Source organism: Dendrobates tinctorius, unplaced genomic scaffold (assembly GCF_039654945.1).
Source record: "Dendrobates tinctorius isolate UK_male_01 unplaced genomic scaffold, ASM3965494v1 ptg000011l, whole genome shotgun sequence".
Lineage (NCBI taxonomy): Eukaryota > Metazoa > Chordata > Amphibia > Anura > Dendrobatidae > Dendrobates > Dendrobates tinctorius.
Window position 1 is genome coordinate 41,126,227 of NW_027361679.1, and position 16,386 is coordinate 41,142,612.

Sequence of the window (16,386 nt, forward strand, 5' to 3'; positions counted from 1 at the left end):
TAATGGTGTCTATAATAAGCACACAAATCACACAAAATCGCCACGACCAAGCAATGTTTTTCCCTGCATGTAGCTCCAGAAAAGGAAAACTTCTAATCCTGCCTTCCAGATGAGAGAGCCAGCCGTCCACACTGATGGGTAAATCACAGTGATCGCTGGAGAATGACTGCAGCGGTCTTTCCAGTTCTCTCCCACCCACGTGCCACCCAGAGTTCTATTGATTTCCACATCTTCACCCACCGGACATTTCCTACCAGCGGTCACACACCCGGACAAGTTTCCAGGGACACAATCTCAGTCACTCGCACAACATGGGACAAACAAGCTTCAATGCTGAGAACATTAGAAAATACACCAGAAAATGTAAACAATGCGGAGCCATGGCCGCACACTCCACGCCCTAATCCTGGCAGATAGTGGTTAGCGGCACAGACTGACCCAGGGGGAAGCCAGACAAGACACAACTCACCAGCGGGCACTGGCAGTCCGGTGGCTCTGAGAGCGCCCCGCTCCCATCACTCCATCACCCCGGATGGCTCGGGCACGTCCTCTCCGCAGCCCCGCCGCCTTGCCACACTCAGGTAAGAGAGCGGAGCGGGATGGAAAGCGGATGAGAAGGTCAGCGATCACACGGAGAGGAATGCTCCCAAACAGGGCGAGCGGGTGCAGGAGAACTCGCCGCGGGGAATGGCAGAAGGACAACCGTGTCCATCCAGAAGGAGCCGAGAGTTCAGAGGTGAAGGGTTGGATGTCTCATTGCAGAAGGAGCCAGATTAGTAAAGACATGGACATGACTTCGGGAATTCTCCTTTGATTTCTTTTTTTAACCTTTCATGACTAAGGCTGAGCAGTGAGCAAGCTGGGCAGGAAATTCCAGGACAATGTGGGAACAATACCTTCTACAAAGTCAGGGAGCAGCAAAGTGCAAGCCTAGCAATGATCATGTGGATGAAGAAGTATGATCATGTCTGGACACTGCTGATGACACGCAGGAAGCTCTCGCGAGTGGGCGACCATCAGAGGCGTATCTAGGTTTTCTGGCACCCGGGGCAAGAATTCGGTTCGGCGCCCCCCCCCCCCCGCCCAAGTACATATGCGACTTGCACACTTAGCCATGTACCTGCGAGCTGCTCCTCCTAATGCTCTCAATGTTCAGTAAAAAACTGAGAGAAGCAGGAAGAGAAGCTCGTTGTCACAGGACCATACCTATGAAAATCGCATATGAGGGAAGTGTCCATGTGATGACCACTGGAACCTGCAGAGCTGAATCCTGACATTGCAGCTTCTGAATTCTCACAACGAATGCACTGCACACATTTAGGATTCTCCCTTGCCGATATACAGTCATGTCAGCACAAGTATGTGATTTATATACTTCTGGCCACATTCCGACTAGACGTGCCCGGCCTCGCTGTGTTCATTTTCATTGAGTGAGGTCACACATGTCTAGTCAGCATGTGACCGCATGTATGTAAATTACCGGCACGAGAGAATCCTGACAGTGTGCAGTGAGCACTGTGAGAATTCAGAAGTCTGCAGTCACATAGAATGTCTGCAGACTCAGCACAAACCTGGAGAACCCCTTTAATGTTCCTAACATAAATAAAAACATGAGAATAAGTCAGTATCACAAATAACATTTACATCCAAGTACCTTATAGATGACGTCGTCTCTGCAGTCAGTCACCTTTCCTTCTTCTTGTCCAGACCCCATGATGAGTTTTCTCATCCACATCTTGTCTCTGCAGACGTCCATCTTCTCCGGTCTTCTGCAGCAAATCTCCACACGATGCCCTTAAAGATAGAAGCGTCATTATAATGCTCCTGAATAAAAATGTCTGCAATATTCTGTCGCCTCACACTATTCCCCTCTAGCATCCCACCTGTTCACTATACTGTCTCCTCATATATTTACCCCCTCACTCTCTATACTGTCTGCTCACACATATCCCTGACTCCCCATACTGTGTCCATCCACATACATTAACCCATTCACTCCCCATACTGTCTGCACCAATCCCCCATACTGTTTCCTCATACATACTCTTTATTTTGTGTCCTCAAATCTCCCCACACATTAAATCCCCCCATCCCCAATCCCCCACATACATTGAGTACCCCCATCCCCACTCCAAATCCCCCCACACATTAACCCAATCCCCACTCATTAACCCCCATCAGCACTCCAAATACCCCCACACATTAACCCCAACCCCACTCATTAACGCCCCCATACATTAACCCCCATCCCCATTCATTAACCCCCGCACACATTAACCCAATCCCCACTCATTAACCCCATCACCACTCCAAATCCTCCCACACATTAACCCCCATCCCCATTCATTAACCCCCACACACATTAACCCCCATCCCCACTCATTAACGCCCCCACACATTAATCCCCATTCCCATTCATTAACCCCCGCACACATTAACCCAATCCCCACTCATTAACCCCCATCACATTAAATAACCCCCATCTCCACTCCAAATCCCCCCACACATTAACCCCATGGCATCCCCACTCATTAACCCCCACACACATTAACCCCCCACTCATTAACCCCCCATCCCCAGTCTAAATACCCCCACACATTAACCGCCATCCCCTCTACAAATCCCCCCCATCTCCACTCATTAACTCCCCCTCATCTCCCATCTTTGGTGGTTCTTCAGCTCCACAGAGGAGCACACTTACCACCAGCGTTTGCTTTGGGCGCCGGGGAGTCAGAGCTTCAATTGTACAGGCGTCTGTATAGACGCCAGTACAATTGCTCCCTGTGAGCCGGCACGGCCTCCTTCTCTGCGCCGGCTGTCAGCTTGACAGCCGTCACAGAGAACAGCCGACTCACAGGATGGGGAGCGGCAGAACGCAGCCGCCAAGGAGGACACTGCGGACCGCTGCATTAGGCGGCCCAACTGCTCCCCCCCTGCTGGCTGCGCCCGGGGCAACTGCCCCGGCTGCCCCCCCTAGATACGCCACTAGCGACCATGTGTTGTCAGGGGGTAATGGGAGATGTGTTCTCTGCTTCATGTACATAGTGTCCTTATAGCAGATAGTGTTAAGACCAGCGCCTGTCTCTGTAGGTACCATAATAGTGTTTATTTACACATGTGTTACCTAAAAATGCATCATACATGAAAATATACCGTCTATGCCGCCTATCACGTTATGTTGAATTAATATCATAAATAGTGGCCCCTCAGACCCTCATTGTGGCGGAGCTATGCGTCTGAGAGTTTCAGAAGGTGACTTGACAACCTTATCTAGAAATCTGTCAGTTCAGTGTCCCCTGCTGTCAGCTTGTGATTGACAGTCTTCCTTCATGACACTGGTAACTGGTGTCAGGGTGCTTTCACATTGCGTTTTGGCACCGGTTCAGTGGCCCCATCAGGGCTTACATCCAAATCCCCCACAAAACGGGATTCGGACATATGTGCCAACGGGGCCATAGACTGTAATGGTGCTGACAGAGCGAACGTGCCCTCTGCATCAGTTTCGGGTGTGTAAACCTACTGGAGACTGACACCCAGATGGATAGACTGCATCTGGGTGTCCACAGCTAGTAGACGTAAATACCCGAAAATCATGCACGTCAGAGTGTCCGTTCACTCTGTCAGCACCATTATAGTCTATGGGGCATATGTCTGATTCCCATTTTGCGAGGGGCTCAGACATAAGCTCCAATAGGGCCACTGAGCGGGTGCCAAAACGCAATGTGAAAGCACACTTACTCCAACCTCAACCACCCCAAGGCCACGTTCAGTATTTGGTGACTCTTTTACATCAGTATTTGTAAGCCAAAACCATGAATGGGTGATAATAAATACAGAAGTGGTGACATGTTTCTATTACACTTTTCCTCTGATTGCTTATTGATTTGCTTACGAATACTGAGGTAAAAAAATCACTCAATACTCAACGTCTGCACATGGTCTAAAAGTCAATGAAAGGGTCAGATACGGACTTAACTGGCAAAAGGTTTCTTCCCTTCTAACAGAGAGTTAATTTGCATGCTTTATCCCATGGCTCGTTGCCAACAAGACTTCATACACAGCTGGTCTCCACAAAGGGGTTGTTCTCGTGCAGATGATGTTCAGTCCCGGCTGCAGCTTGACAGAAAACAACATACCGCATTGTACTCACTTTCCCGCGGACAACAGTACGTCTTCGCTGCTCGAGTAGCCAGCATTGGCTGTAACGCTGAATTCACATCAACAGCCAGGTAGCCAATCAGTGAGCTCAGTGGATCCATAAGTGTAGACAGAATTCCACCTCCAGAGCCGCCGTCAGCACTGCTGCCAATGCCGGACAGTGGGAACAGCAGTGGAGCCTCGTTATTTTTTTAACAAACTGCAGCTGGGACTGAACACTGTCTGAAAGATACAACCGTTAAGGAGCGCCAGTCTCTCCTGAAAGCTGCATCAAGGGTGTCTCATTCAATCAGCCAAGCAATGTTCTGAACTGAAATAAAGAGTCAAGGGCGCTAAGCACAATTAAAGGTACAAAGCTGCAGGTTACAAGACAAAACCACCTAGTTAGCCAATAAAAACAATTAAAAAATTTATAGTTTAGAACTTGTGCTATGAATGTACCCTAAAATAAAATAATAGATAAATACTATCAGCTATATAATAATAAAAGGCTTAATAATAAAAGCTTTTTTATTACTAAGCCTTCTATTATTATATAGCTGATAATATTTATCTATTTATTATTTTATTTTAGTGTACGTTCATAGCGCAAGTTCTAAACTATACAATGTTCTGAACTGACTTGTAGACTGTGAGCCATTGCGGGCAGGGTCCTCGCTCCTCCTGGACCAGCTGGGGACTCGTTTTGTTCATGATTATTATACTTGCTTTTTGTTGTGTGTAGTACCCTTTTTCACGTGTAAAGCGCCATGGAATAAATGGTATTATAACAAAAAAAATAACAACTGATGAGAGGTAAGTTCTCTTAAAATAGCTGTCAGTAGATGGGAGTCTGCTTTGGTCATGTTGTAAGGCTTGCAAACAGGTCAGACACTGATTTATAGCAGGGGTGCACAACCTTTTTTGATCCAAGGGCCACATTGTCATTCTGAACCAATCCGGGGGGTCGCACCAAAAATAAAAGTGGTATTACCATCTGTGACATTTGTGGCACATCGAAAAAATATACCATAAATGTCTGATAGGTGATTCTACTTACCTCCTCCGACCAACACTCTATTGGTACATTCACACTGAGTTCTTTTCCAAGGATTTAGAAATTCATTCAAGTTCTAGATCCACATCAAAAACCACATCAAATACTCTTTGAATACATTTCCACTGATTCAAATGGGAAAAGCTCCTTTAGTGCCCACAGTGCTGTTTTTTCCCATTATTTTGAACATTTTACAGTTAAACCAATAGGAAGCTTAATAAATCATATTTTCCTGATATATGAGGCATCCAGAGATGGCTACACAGTGCACCACTAGCACTTACCGGTCAGTACCTGCTCCTCCTCTGCCGCCACTGCCCTACTGTGTGTGGTTGCCCATATATAGTTAACCTATCAGACAAGCACTTCGGGGTCTGCACAGAATGACATTGCAGGCCGCATGTGGCCCCAGGCTGCAGGTTGAGCACCCCTAACTTATAGGATAGTTATATCCTGTAGGTGGCACTAGTAAGACAGTTTGCATTTCTTATGCAAGATAGTTCATTTGCATATTCATTTAAAATTAGCTCTGGAGGCAGATTCCTATGCAGATCTGTGTTCTGCCCATAGATCTTAACAACTCATTTACATATAAGAAACACACAGATGTCAAAACATGACACCGGAGAGATCACACAGATCCCACCTCTTACCGCTAGCTGTCAGAGATCAGAGCCTGGGGGTCACACTGAATGTACCACACTGTTATTTTCTGTTACGAACAGCTCTCTGCTGCCTCTTAGGCCTGTTTCACACTTCAGTTTTTTGTGTCAGTTAAATCCGCCAAAATGACGGAAAGCGGATCCGTTGCTAAACTGATGTGAATGGATGCCACCGGACCGTTTTTTTGATGGATCCGATGAATGAAGAATTTTAAAGGAACCGTAGCCCGGGGAAGAGAGCGAGAGAGAGAGAGATTTTTTTCCAGCCACCAGAACAGACTTTAGGGTTACATTTCAGGCTGCGTGAAGTCTTTAGGGCATGCGCAGTGTGAAGTGCGGATCCTGCCGCCCGAAAAAACGTTACATCCTCTGTTCCGGCATGTCGGCGGACGTCAAAATTTTGGCGGATCCGCAAAAAAACAGATCCAACAGATGGCCATCCGTCAAGATCCGCCGGTAATGCAACTCAATGGGGAAAAAAACGGATCCGCCAAGCAAAATGGCGGATTCGTTTTTTTTGCAAAACGGCGGATATTGACTGATGGACAAAAACGGAAGTGTGAAACAGGCCTTACTGTCCAGACAATTATGCGATTGACTGACAATTAACAGAGGAAAACGCAGGCTGTTTTCACTAATAGCCCGGTTATTGGGAAACTAACAGTGAGCGAATGGTATACACACTCCGATTCCAACGCATGGGATATATACTGTACATTCCCCGGTACAGTCACTGCTAACACAATGATAACCCAAGACCTACTCGCTGCCATCACCAGTCATTTATACAGGCTGACTGGACGTCTGATTTCTGTAGGCCGAGGCTGTGCGCCAAGATTTCTCAACCCCACCGGATGACAGCAGCAGAACATGTGACCACTTCAAACGGTCCTTTTTTTTCTGGTGTATTACCATCTGTCTATTAATGGTCACAGTGTGAACAAGCCCCTACACTTTCCACTTATACCAACATGTGTTCCGGCTCATTTCTTTGGTTTTACCAGTTGGATGTATACTTAGGGAAATAGTATTTTCAAAATGTTAGCTCTCTCAAAATGTCTGTTTAAGTAGATGCATACATTACAGATAAAAGAACAATTCTGGAGAATGTTTTCCTCTGTTATTCCTCCTGGTATTCTATGAATAAGTGAAAAACTGGGTGTTACTAATCCCGTTCTCAATAGAGTGTGCACCTACATAGCGTCCTGAGAGCACTGATTGGCTAATGTTCCCCAAAAATTGCAGGTATGTTTTGGGGAATATAAGAATTGACTGCACAAACATGGCAGAAGAGCGACGGATTCTCTCCAAGTAAGGAGGAATCATGGGTGGCTAATACATTTTCTGCATGCTCATGTTAGCCACACAAGAATTACATTGAATATATAGGATTTGGTGTTTACATCTCATTCACATCATGGTATATACAATTCTACACTTGCATATTTGACCCACATATATATACTGTATACTCAGTCCTGGTAATATTTATCATAAGATAGAAGAAAAGTTTATCATGCAGTTTACTTAACAGATCTGCCGTTGCAAAGTATTTCCTTCTTAAATAAACACTAAGAAATGTTTTGCTATCCATTAGGCTGTCAGGAAATTGCAGATTTTGGCTTATGATTCAGTATAATAGAATAAAAACTCAAATTTAGTTGCAGGTCTGACCTCCCAGCTCTTTTTTCAAAAAAATAGGTGGGGAGTACATCTAATGGAGGGGTGATTCACTCAGGCTCACAGGTCTACTGAAAATGTTCTAATAGGTATGGCCAAAGTACGGAAGCAGGCATTACTGGAGTGAGAGGTAACCCGTTATTACTGGGGTGATTGCAGCTCTCTAATGTTTTCCCCAGTGCCCTCCATCTTGTTTGATGAAGCCTTGAGTCCATATTAGGGGGCCGGTCGCTGATCCCCGCCACACACAGCGATCTCACTGGCGAGATCGCTGTGGCGTCACAAAATCAGCGATCTCGCTAGCGAGATCGCTGTGTGTGACGGGGCCTTAAGTCTTGTAGCTCACCTTGTTAAATCCAACTGATGGAGGGAGTCTTATAGGCTATACTCCCTGGGAAAAATAATAAAAATGTGCTGTCTTAAGGAGAGTTCATGTGTTTAGAATAGCTGTGAGTTCTCAGTTGATAATCTTTTGATAGACAGTGATTTTCCGAAAATTGCACTAAGTAGCCCAGTGTTTCTGTCTCTATATTATGCTGCTCTTTGGTTAGGTGAGAATAACCTGGTGATGGCTTACCTTTAGGCTGTGTGCCCACATAAGCATTTTTTTTCGCATTTTTTAAGAGTTTTTTCCATGCAAAAATGCTTAAAAAACGCATATATTAAGCATCCCATTCTTATAATGCATTCTGAAATTTTTTGTGCACATTCTGCAAAAAACGCACTGCGGTAAAAAACGCAGCATGTTCATTAATTTTGCGGTAAAAAACACATTTCCAAATATATTCTATGAGAATGTGGATGCTCCGGAAGAAAACGCGCAAAAAACGTGCAAAAAACAATCAAAAAACGGGTTTTCCTGGGAAGGAGTCCGGTTTTTAGTCAGGAATTTTCTGCATACGTGGGTACATAGCCTCAAAGACCCATATTGGCTCTCTCAATCCCTTCCTCTGCTCGAATGACAAGTCTCTCCCTATTTGTGTATAAAAGTGACCTGTCAATGACGCAGAGCCCAGTAGGAAGAAGCTGGAGAAAGCTATAGAGCAGACTTCTCTTCCCGTGTCCAGAGTCAGAACCAAACATAGCTTTCTGTGATGAGGGAGCCTGTCTGTATTTCATCCTTCCCGGGGTTCCTTTATGTGTAGGATAGTAGATGATGATAGGGAGTCGGAGAAAAGGACAATGGTGTACAGAGCAGTGGATGAACTTAGGTGACTCCACAGGTGAAATAACAGTAGCCTAACTTATAGAATACAACTCAAATTACAATGGCAAAAAGATAACCATTAGTATGTAAGAGCAACTGCCAGTTATAGCAATGATTTTCAGTTGGTTCATCCTTACATTTAAAGAGCCATAGCTTTATCTTTCCAGTGAAGTAGCTGCATAAGGACTTGTTTTTTTGCAAGACACGACAGCCAGTGATCGTGTGGCGCCCCTGAGGGTTTAGTCGCCACAGAGGTACTGCACCTCCTCCTGAGGTGTGGTCACCATCCAGGTAAGGTGGAGACACCTGACCACACTCCAACACCTGCATCTCACACAACATAGTAGTGTAGCAAAGCACACTTTGGTGGCTCCCTGCTTGGAACACGAAGAGTGCTGGGAGGTGGGGGGAGCTTAGTCTGCACAAGAGAGCAGGAGATGATTGGGACTAGGTCAGTCAGTCTGACGAGGAGTCAGAGAGAGGATCCCCCGAGTGGGATAGATGAAGGAAGTGTTGCAGCAGACCTCAGTGACCTGGGTCTGCTGGCACAAGAAAGAGATATTCAGAAAGCCTAATTCTCCATAAGAAAGATTGATTTGTATGGAACGTAAGGAGAAGAAGTGAACTAAGGATTAGGGTCAGAGTAGAGCCCTTCCTCAAGTTCTAAGCGCATTGCCGGGGTCCGGTCCCCGAGGTTGTATGGATACTAATGGTCCTGCGACAGACACCGGAGGAATAGAAGTTGTCACCACTTTATTCCCACACAAGACTTGGGGGCACAACAGCAACGAGAGTGAGCCGGGACTTAGTAGCAAGGAGTCCCCGAAGCAGGCTGCAGCTGTCTGCTGCACAAGTAGAGTTCTAAGAACATCTGAAAGGAAGAACTCCAGTGTAACTCAGTACTGTGAGTACTTCACTACGAGCGCTAAGGAGGGAGACGTTCAGAAAAGGCACATATGTTGGCAGAGTGGTGGAATGGAGTGCTTCATCTTGCTTGGAGGTTGGCTGAGCCCCTGACCTGGAGGACACGGCACGGATGCGGGCACCTGTATACACAACAGACTGTGAGTAAAGCTTTGGAACTACATGCCCTGGTGTCCTCCACTTATTCCTGCGCCAACACACTCAGCACTGCTACATTGCTGTGCCTGACACCGCACCATCTACGTCTCCTCCCTATCTCTTCACCTTCACTGCCCTGGGACTACAGCCCTGCCTGTGGTGGCTACACCATCATTGCTGCACCACACCATCTGTCCCAGAGGATCTGTCTGCAGCGTCGGCTTAACATCTTCATTGCTGAACACCACAGGTGGTGTCACGAATCATTCACTAATAAACTTTAATCATCATCCACACATTCAACAATCCCCTTTTTTTACATGGGCGCCCAGGGCCACGGACCGGGTCACTGCTGCTGTGAGATTCCCCTCTGAGAGACCGGCCCGGTACCGAGTACCCCACAGCCCTGGGAGGGCGACCCAATCGCATCAAAGTTATCTCTGATCCTTGCTATGGCTGCAGATTGTCAATTGTAACATACTGCAGACAATGGCTACATATGGAGCGGGATTAGCTCCTAAATCTGCCCTAAACACGACCTGTCTCCCAAGCTATAAATATATATAAATATATGGTGGATGGCTCAGGCGCTAACGAGAATGTGTCATCAGAGAAGAATCTAATGTTTAAATCTCATTTTTAAGATTTTTTCCCCTAATTTTCTATAATGATATTAGATGATGGTCCATTCATTACTGTCTCCTCTCTGCATATTGACCACTGCATGGAGCCTGCCAGAAAACTCCCACGAACACTGTTGCTTCCTAATGCCAGTATGGTTGCTGTAAAGCATATGTTGGAGATGAGATTGCTGCCCTCATAATTATGTACAGAAAACTAGATATAAAATCTACAGAAAATAGAAATAAGTTAAAAAAAAGAAAATACCAATATCTAGTATTATTTGTAAAAATATTTAGAGGATACATTGCCGGTCCGGAAAGCTAGGCTGCTCTGCCTTTACGGTTAAGTCAGAGATAACTAGAGTCTGAGACTGCTGAGCTTCTTACCGGGATTGTAATCCCAAAGAAAAGCAAAGAGGTCGGAGGTGCAAAATGGAATAACAGTCTTGTCATCACATGGGACTATACGAGCAAAGGGGAAGCCCTAACAATACTGTATCCTCCTTTCCTGATTGCAGGCAGTCAAACGGGTCAGGAAACATATCATAGACTGTGCTGGTACAGTGGTTGTAAAAAGTGAAATCCTGCTTAAAAGACAATGTACACATCCATAGACGCAGTGACGATATTAGAAGTAACACAAGACCAATGATTTCTTGTATAGCACCACTCTACCATTTTATTTTTTTTTTCAGAGCAAGAATGGTGACAATAATCTAAGTTTCCTGACTGTAGTATTATTCCTACCATCAGCCATCTTCATCTGTTATCGCCGCCTGCACAGCCAACTTGTGACTGATCAAAAGTTAGAGGTAATGGTCACAAGCTCTCAATGTAAGTGCATGAGAGCCTCGTTCACACAAGAGAGATCTGACTGATCACGAACTGCTGCAGACCGATCAAAGTGGTGCCTATAAAAGATGAAGTCAGCGGCTGGTAAGTAAGAGAATAGGTGATGGGAACTTACATTAGGAGCGCCACTTTAGCGCTACAATAAAAACAAAAATTGGAATGGTGCTTTTACATAGCAGGAAAAGAAAATACAATTTTACAGCTTCTTGTCTTTCTGTAACAATTAGATGTGGGAGGGACGTTTCCTAGCACAGCAGTGAATGTGGAAACACTCCGCTGAGCATCTCTTCCCCGCCTGCCCTGTTACCTTTATTTACATTTAATTTAAGATCCTATTTATTGTGTTGGAAATAATTGTCAGGAGACGTCTGACGTGAGTTGGCTAAATAAAGCTACTGCTGAATATAGAAGCCTCGCTATTTCCTTTCACTCCTGTACTTCATATCATTTTACCATGTTCATATGATGTAATGTGTAAAGATAATGAAGATTTAAATAGTCTCTCCAGAGAAGAACAGGACTACAATTCTAGTGTCACCTATTGGATGCACCAAAAAGTCAATATCAACCCTTTACTGGGCCTTGCCACATGACTTCGGATAAGAAGCCAAACCAGAAACTCCATTTGCAGATGTGTATTGAGGTGTTGATAAGGCGCATACACGGGTGTAAATGGGAAAAAATTAGGAAAATTTCAGCACCTAAAATTCCAGTATTTATTTTAAAAAATGTAGAAACATGAATCCACAGTACAAAGCAAAGCGTTTCGAATGCACCCAGGTGTTCTTTGTCAGAGCTACAGTTGTGCTCAAAACTTTACATACCCCAGCAGAATTTTTGCTTTCTTGGCCTTTTTCAGAGAATATGAATGATAACACCAAACCTTTTTCTCCACTCATGGTTAGTGGTTGGGTGAAACCATTTATTGTCAAATTACTGTGTTTTCTCTTTTTAAATCATACTGACAACCCTAAACATCCAAATGACCCTGATCAAAAGTTCACATACCCCATTCCTTTATACCGTTTATTGCCCCCTCTAACATCAATGACAGCCTGAAGTCTTTTGTGGTAGTGGTTTTTCATATTCTCTGAAAAAAGGACAAGAAAGCAAAAATTCTGTTGGGGTATGTAAACTTTTGAGCACAACTGTACATGATAATGAATACCAGTAAAGCTTTATATAGAAATGTGACCAATGGTTACATAATGGCAACATGTTAAAACCAACATGATTGGCTAAAATAGCAAAAAACAACATACAAATGTTTAGATAGAAAACATAAAACTCCACAAAAAACAGTTTCAAGAATCATTCCATACTATCAGTAGTGAAACATTCTAACAAGGGCAAGGGTTATAAATCCAGAAAGCCTCTCTTGTTAAAAGGCTCCTGACATCTCCTCCCCTCCATGGGTTAATGACCCTTTCAATGCAAAACTTGGCATTTTCCAAAAGGAGAAACGTCGTAAGAATATGAAATGAATGTAAAGTATATCATGAATGTTCATGAGGCACATCACTTTCCATAATCATGTATTTATTTTATAAGCATTGGTTTTCTTAAAATTGCCTAATTTTTATGGCACTTGCTCATCTTAGCCATGTAATGTCCTCCAGTGAGGAACGAACAACTTGGAAGAAACTGATGAAGAATGATTAAAGTTGCGACTGGATGAGTATTGAAAATTGAGGTTGGAGAAGATGAATAAAACTCTAGGTAGTGGACCTCAACTTTTTCTTACCTTTAGAGCCACATTCCGCTCTGAAAGATGGTCGAGAGCAACAAACTGTGCGAAGAAATCATCGAAGCCATATTGCAACCAACTATGAATAGCTAGTCATGAAAGGCTATCATTAGTCGATAATGGGTTATTCTGGGTTTTCCAGGTTAATGTCGGTCAGAGGGAGAGTGTATCTACTACTCTTTACTATGCTACATTCAGACAGCTGTTGTAAAACTTGGTCCAGTCATGTCCGCAAATTTAGACATTGACTTGCCCTGTATGCAGCTCCATCTGGATGTTAATATAGTGGACGGGTGCACAAACCGTCTGCTTTTTCCATGCATTAGTTTGGCCTGTAAATCGGACCAGACAACTACATTCTGTGATTTGCCTTGCACAGCAGAAAGGCTAACATTTGATAGTACATTGGCCGAAAATGAGTTTGAAGTATCTTAAGGCTGAATTATGACACCTGTATATCACTGTCCAACCGTGATTTTTCAGACTGACTGCTCGACTCCTGATCCAAATTCACTAGCCTCATAGGTATATATAAGACTGTTAAAGGGAAACTGTCACCCTTGGAGGAATTTAAGCTATTACATTCGGCATGCAGGTTATAGAATGGTTAAACCAGTCTTACCTGTATGTCTCATAGATGCAGTATGATGTTGAGAAAGGCAGTTTCAATGTTATATATTAATGATATCTTCCAGGCTCCGGGGTCTGCGGTGCCTGGAAGAAATCCTTGTCTCCTCTCCATTATAATGGCACCACCTCCCATCAGTGTCGCACTGACCTGTGACGTGCAGTTGCGGCACTGTAATCACACGCATGCGCCGTCCACTCGCACAGTTATGGGAACCTGATTTGCCCATCTATGGGTAGAGTCTTCATTGATCTTCTTTGTAGGTGCCACTAAGTCTCTGCTACTGTGCGGTGACTCACCTGCGCAGAAGACCGATGAAGACTCTGCCCATAGAAGGGTGGACAAGTTTCACACAGTGACCACATGTGCTGCTTATCCAGTCACAGGATGTGGGACATACAATTGTCTTCTGAACTCATGGGGAGTTGGGGGAGATCTGTGCTGTTTCCAAGTGAGTGCTACTACTAGACCCTTAAGGGGGTTTTACACTAAGCGATATCGCTAGCAATATCGCTAAAACGTCACCGGTTTTGTGACGTTATAGCGATATTGCTAGCGATATCGCTATGTGTGATACTTACCAACGACCGGCTCCCCCGCTGTCCATCGCTGATCGCGCGAGAATGTCCGGCTCCATTTCTCGTCTTCCTGCTGTGACGACGAGCGACGCGTGGAGGCGGACGGGAGGACGTCTTCATCGCTGTGTGTGAAAGGTGAGTATTGTGCGCTGCGTCGCTGCTGCATCGCTGTGAGGTCTTTCTGTGTGAAAGCTCACTAGCGATCATTTAGCGATGCACCAGCGATCCTGACCGGGTCGGATCGCTCGTCGGATCGCTGGTGCATCGCTAAATGTAAAAGGGCCTTTAGGCAGTGACTGCTCAACACTATTAGAAATCATGGACAGAACCAGCCTCCTGCTGCTGACAGCAGTCTCAGTGTCTACTTGGGTTGGTAATGGCACACATTTGATAAGATATGAGACAGCACAAGTTCCACCCTGTGCTCTCTGCTCTCTTGTGTGACTGCACGCTGAGGGAGGGTGACGAGGAAGTCTTAACCTCTTCATGACTCCTCCTCCTCTTTGTCCATCTACAGTACTTGCTGTCTGATTTGACACTAACAAGCTGAGGCAGCGGACAGCCGCGAGCCACACAGTAGAGGTCGCTGTGATCATATACCGGGCCGGACATATCGGTGCATCCTGTGCAGCCGCACAGAGGCCCAAGAAGTAATGGGTCTAATTCCACATCTAAAGTAGGTGAAATGTACATTATGAAAAAATATTGGTCTGCAAAGAATTCATATATTGTTCTTGCACAGGATCCCTTTTTAGTCTGTATCCACCAGATATTAAAAAGTCAACCCCTTTCAAATGCCTTGTGAGAGTTTTTGGATACCAAGTATGGGGAAAAATGGTGGAGACAATCCTTTTAAGAAAGTTTGTTTTAAAGCCTATGGTATATTACTAGGATTCAACTACTAAAACCCTCTGTAGCAATTGGAGTGAAATGGACACAGGTTATTTTCTTGCGCATTGTCAGCTGTTACCATTGCAGGTATTGCTACAAAGCTGGTAGTCGGTAGCACCCTATATATTGAAAGTCCATTTCTTTGTTCTAGGGATCAGTGAGTCTAAATGGTCAACAAAAAAGCAATCCTGAGCCCCTGATATATAGCTAGAACAACACAATAAATAGAATATCCCTTTAAGGCTTGTTGGAGAACTAATAATGATTATCCTCATAGATCAGGTGAAAGCTAGGATGCAAAAATAATGTATTATTCATGAACATCTGGCCAGATAAATTATGGGCATGATATGTAAATGAGATTGGCATTAGAGGCTTGGTATCGTATTGTTGGAAGCACTCAAGCCATGATATACTGTCGGAATGATGTGCAGCCAGAACTATGCTAGTCCCCTGCATCCCTACCCCTAGACTTTTTTTTCGAAAGCGTTCTCTGGTTAACATTAACACTCATTTAGAGTTATCAGAATGTCAGGAAATAATCAAAGCTTGCATCAGCGATGCAGAAGAGCATGGGCTCCGCCGAGTGGAGCCGCATACTCCTCAGGCCATGGTTGCACTGTGACCCATGCTGCCAGTAGTTTGAAGATAAATAGGCTTCAAAAATCTACACAAGCTAGAATTTCAACTGTACAATGTGATTGAAAGACTAATGTATATATTTGCTATAGCTGTGTTTGCGCTAGCCAACAGAATAAAGTTAAAATGTCATTTTTACTGTACAGAGCAATGCTGCAAAAACAAAACTCAGTAAACAATGGAGTAATTGCTGTTTTATATGCCATGCCACAAAAATATTTTTCTTGCTTTTCAATGCAATAATGGCTAATTAAATAATGTTATTGCAAAATACTGCTTGTTTAATAAAAAAAGCAAATTTTCATATGGATATGTAGATGGAAAAATGAAAAAAAGCTTTTGCTCTTAGATGTTGAGGTTATAAAAGAAAGTAAAAAAAAATTAGTTATAAAAATACTACTGTATGATTGTATAACTGATGCATTAGTTCACACACAACTTTGGAGAATGTAGAATAAACAGTCCTGTCTTTGTTGGGTGTCATCCTGATTTTTCAATTTTTTTTTAGACAACACTTACTCAAAAATAAAGAACTACCAACACAACTAAGGTACACTTTGGACATCCTTATGTAACACAACTGTTCTGGGTATTCTTGGCTCTGCTTCCTTCACCTTGGTCCA

The 16,386-nt window shown here is 44.1% G+C and overlaps 1 protein-coding gene across 7 annotated transcripts in view; it reads right to left on the reverse strand.

Annotated features, from left to right (window-relative positions):
• The window catches only part of ARHGAP24 (Rho GTPase activating protein 24), a 1,321,765-nt gene that overhangs the window by 241,038 nt on the left and 1,064,341 nt on the right, over positions 1-16,386 (reverse strand). The window contains exon 1 of one of the 7 annotated variants that reach the window (XM_073541653.1): positions 470-1,039. The exons of the other annotated variants lie outside the window; for them this stretch is intronic. The gene's annotated coding sequence lies outside the window, so the exon portion shown is untranslated. Of the gene's footprint in view, positions 1-469; positions 1,040-16,386 lie in introns of those variants that run through there. 7 annotated transcript variants of the gene reach the window in all.